Raw genomic sequence first — 5,326 nt, 5'->3', positions numbered from 1 at the left:
TAGAACATTTCCCAAAACATTTAATTAGTTTGCAGTACACACTAACATGTTATACATTATTGATCCTATAAGGGAAATTTGTCATTTTGCTGCCTAACTCTGGGAGGCTTGCCCAAGGCCACAACCAGGATTCCTAGTCAGTCCTGGGATTTGAACCCACAATCACTAAGCTACCGGCCACCCCTTATCAAATGATAAAAGGCTTTGTTGAAAACAGTGCCTTACATTGATGCACTGTTTAATTACATCTATCTCCAAATTTGCACACCTAATGCAGTTAATAACTCCTTCTGAATGTGAATGTAAGAATCACCTGGATATGTTACTTTGTATTTGAATCCTACAAGAGTAATTTGACATCTTGCTGCCAAACTGTCCAGTGTGGGAGCAGCACAGCAATGCCAGCAGAGCAATGCCCAGGGCAGTGAGGGGTTAAGTGTCTTTCTTTATCAGTCCTGAGATTTGAAACGGCAACCAGCTCACCTCTCTTGGCTCACCTCTCCTATCACTAAGCTACTAGTCATCTCAATATGACAGAGGCTGCAGTAAAATTCTGCAATAAAATATATTGAATCAACAGAGGCATGTATTGAAGCAAGGGAGGCAGAATGCAAATGCAACCCTATGAGGCAACACCACAACACTGCACAAAAAACACAACCAAAAAATAAATAAATATATAAATAAATAAAATGAAGAACAAGCCAAAAACGGATCTATAAACACTCAGGATGAACAATGAAAGATAAGCAATACCAAACCAAGAAGACAGGGGGCCTGTGTGCAAAAGTAGTACATGACCATTAGGAGTATATACATTAGTATAGTATAGAGTATATATATATTATGTAGCTAAGGACTATAAATAAACAGACATAAAACCAGAATCAGCTGGGAACAATGATTAATAATGTGAGGGGTTTCAGACTAGACACTGGTGAAGGAGATAAAAAAGAGATGGAGCAAGGGTGGAACAAGAGACATAATAGGTTTGGGGACCAAAAGGGGCCTGGCTGAAAATTACTATGCTGCAGGATAATCACCAGAAGCAAAACAGATCAAGAATCAGTCTGTTCTACTTCATTGCTGCATTAAGTCAAATCCCTTTATTCATGTTTACAAACATATTACAGTGCCTGGTTTTTGTTTTTGTGTATTGTTGCTCCTATACATTGTTATTTTATGCTACTGTATATAGGACAAAAAAGAGATAGCCAATCTAAATGAACGCAGAGCAGGCGTTCTGGAAAAGGCCTTAGGAGTCCAATCCAGCCACTGGCTGCGCGAAAGCTTAAGGCCAACACCACACTACTGAATTAAAAAACGAATACTGCTGCTTTGCATTTTAAGAACAAGTCTTGTTTCAGTGTTTTCTTAAGCAGTAGGCCTGAAATAACATACCCTCAGCATGCTGAGGAAGCTCAGTTTGTGGAGAATAGTTTGGCACCAGAATATTGCATGACAGAGCCTGAGTACACAGCTGCCAGTCTTTGCGTGCTCTGCGCTAAAGCAGGTGACCTCAGGAAACCACAAAAACAGATCAGACAAGAAACACACTCTGGGGACCACCCTCTCTGTAAATGATGCACCACAGCATGCTGAACATTCCTGAAGAACACATAAACTGACAATTTTACAACAGGGCTGTTTAATGACTGCAAATGAACAAGGTGTTGTCTCATGTAATGTCTGGACTCCCGCCATTCAGCAAAAGCACTGTGACAAACAAATGGACGGGTGTTTCTGTTGACTCTGGTAGAATCAAAAAGCAGGGGCTCGGAAGAAGAGAAGGAATGTGAAAATCAGCTCAAAGGAGAAAAATTCCTTCACAGATTTACGGTTTCATGAATTCATGAACCATTCAGTGGCAAACATCCTTGAGGCAACTAGATTTATGAACTTGGTGATTCACTTTCAGCTCAAGTGAAGGCAATAAAATTCAGTATCTTCCAAAATAACTCCCTAACAGCTGCTCTGTCTGGGGTGTGCAGCGAGGCTCCTGAGCGAGGGAGTAAGGTCACACCTCCGAGAGCGCTTATGCCAAAGAAGTGTCACAACCTAATTTCCTAAATTGATGCTGTGAAGCTTTCAATAGGAAACAAACAAAAAAGAGGTTCCCAAAACAAATAATACCATTCAGTATGATTTATTACCAACTGAAATGATTAATTTTGTTATTTTTACTATTTAAAGTATATAGCTGTGCCAACTGTTCAATCAGATTAATATCTATCTAGTTTTAGATATTTATGAAGCATTTAGAGGAAAATAAGGCCCACTTACCAACCGCTGAAGCTTGTGGAGTCTGCTTTTGTTACAACTGAGTAGATGTACAAAGACAAAATCATAATGCTGGGTCATATATGCTGGTTCTCTCTCTCTCTCTCTCTCTCTCTCTCTCTCTCTCTTTGACTTTACAGAAAACAGCTGACCAACAACTAGTCCCTTGGTAAAGCCTGGATAAGCGAGGGTCACAGGGGTCATCCAGAGGTTACCATGAACCATTGAACCACTATTCTGCCATACTATAGGCAACCCATAAAAATATAATATTTAAAAAATCTATTATTGTATTTTCTATTACTTTTTCGCAATATATCGACAGCAGGTTATAATATTTTATATCTATAATATATTACATTTTAATTTACAAATCTCATCTCTCTGCCTGCCCTGCTCATGCTCTCATCCCCTTCACCTCCACCTCATCTCCCTCACTGAAAGGATTTGCCGTCTGTCCCCTCCGCTCATTCCAGCCCAGTTGGGGTCTGTGGAGCTCTAATCCTAACCATGGCATGAAACTGCAGCTGAAGATCGGCATCTACTCAGCACAAAAGAGCTACAGGTGTGGCTAATGCTAACAGTAAAATCTGGTGCTTCTCTAAGGTCATCCTTAACTTCAAAATACTCCTTCCAGGCACAAGGTTAAATCATCTACTAAAAATGCAAGCTTAATAAACTTTGATATTTGACATTTCTCATAGTTTTGCCTCTCCTCTACGTGTACACTTTGGATTCAAAGTGAACTGAAAAATATTATTCAAAATCAAAAACATATCAGTCTTCAATCAATCTTTTAGGGGTTTTCCCTCAAGCATTGAACACGTCGTCACTGTCAGGATAAAACCTCATATATCCAGGAGTAACTTTATAGGAAAAGGAAAAAATATTCATATAAAATATTAACTTTCAATGTAAGTTAATGGAACAAAATTTTACTTTATGCAATTTCTATTGGTCCACTCATTGTGAAGTAATGTAAATTTAAATTATGTTGAAAACATGAAAAATGGAGAAACTAGGTTTTGTTCTGGTAGTGGCAAAATGAGGAATAAAAAATAGAAACCACAACAAAGTAAGCGTCCTCTCTATTACAACAGATGTGATGTTACTTTTAACACAAAATGTGTTAAAACAGAAAACAAATACATAAAATGTGTTCAAATAGGGAACACAAGTGCGTTGTTATTTTCACCCTTTAGAGTGCATTCATCACTCATAAGAATAATTCAGCCAGCTTGAACCACTTCATGTGGTTCCTGAATCAGCTTGTGAATTTAATTTAAAATATCAAGAGATAGAAGGAAAAAGGTAATGTTAATTAGTGATTGGGTAGGATGTTAAGTTAGTTATTGTGACAGAAAACAGATTTTTTCTCCAATTTAGTCATGGCCAGGGTCTCAAGCAGCTAGGTCTCCCCCTTTCACAGGACCAGGACCTAGTGTCATTAGACAGCTCAACATGCTGAAAGAAGAACGGTGACTGCCAACTCTTTTGCTAACAGACACCCCATGTTGGTTAGCATTACACTGAGTGATAATGGGGAGAGCAAAGCTAATTATGCTCACTTGCACTCTGGATTTGTGAACGCCAAATGACAGGGCCTATGCACCACTCATGAGCCCCTTCATTTAGCTATTTCATGGAATAGCTCTCGTTCTCAAAGAATGCCAGCAGATCTTTCCAATTACACAATAATGCAATAGTACAGACTTGGACATCTACACTCATGAGGAATGGCCATGACTACCATTCCTGAAGAAAAAAACACTTAGTACCTCATACTCCATTGAGCATAAATAAACAGGTAGAGTATGTAATCCTGTACCTTTTGAATTGGTTCAGTGCACACTATGCACTGTACCTTTGGAGGGCAGTGAGGCCCTCTGGAATGTCACATTAGTAAGCTTAGTTCTTCTGCACTTCATCATGATGACACGTCTTTTGTTTACCTAACACAAGGGCAGCATGCTATTGCTTACATGTGAGGAATGACTTTGACCCCAGGGCCTGTCATTAGGATCATCATCTCTCATCATCTGCTGAACCATCTAATATGAAACAATATACCCAGAAACACATGCAGAAGACCATGTACATATCAATGCTATCACTCCAGAAAGTATATACACATCTCTATGGTATGTGGTATAAGTTCAGGCCTCTCGGGACCTTTAGAACGAGCTGAGTCAGTGTGAAAGCTGGAGATAACGGACTGATGTAGAAGTTATTCATTTTTACAGGAAGATTGAAGATTATAGATAAACAATTTATGTACGTAACTGGGAACATCATGGAGCATCATCATGGAAAATTTTGGCTTTTTTGAACAAAAAAAGTAGACTGATAGGGTAACTACGGCATCCGTCAGAAAACTCAAATACAAAAGAAGAGATGAGATCATTAACAGAATATTTACATGTATTAAAAATTAAAAGTAAAAGTTAAAGAACAGAATGGAAAGACAGGACAAGACCACTTACTTTGATGGTGAAGATGCAGTAGTGATGAACAGCTTTTTCCTGCTTGGATCAGCTATTAACAATAAATGATCTTGCAGTCAGGAAATATAACACAGATTGGCACTCAGCAAAACAAGAATGAATGAGCTTAAAAGATCTTAAAATGTACTGAGGTGTCTCTACAGACAAAGATCATAATTGTTCAGGTCTTTTCTGTGGTTCTTTGTGGATGTGAAAGCTGGAAAATCAAAAAGAGGGACAGGAAAAATACTGAAACCTTGGTGCTGGCAAAGACTTTTGAGAGTACCTGGGAAGAAAATAGATCCTTGGCTAAATCAAACTTCACTTCTCACTCAAAGCCCAGAAAACCTAATTAAACTTTGGATATATTATTAGAGGAACCAATTCATTGGGAAAGACAATTATGCTTGGAAAAGCTGAAGGTTTTGAGGAAGAGGATGGCCAGCAACAAGATGAAGATTGAGAGTACCTGGGAAGAAAATAAAAAAAAAAAATAGATCCTTGGCTAAATCAAACTTCACTTCTCACTCAAAGCCCAGAAAACCTAATTAAACTTTGGATAT

This window comes from Colossoma macropomum, unplaced genomic scaffold (assembly GCF_904425465.1).
Source record: "Colossoma macropomum unplaced genomic scaffold, Colossoma_macropomum, whole genome shotgun sequence".
Taxonomy (NCBI): Eukaryota; Metazoa; Chordata; class Actinopteri; order Characiformes; family Serrasalmidae; genus Colossoma; species Colossoma macropomum.
This window is presented reverse-complemented; position numbering follows the sequence as displayed.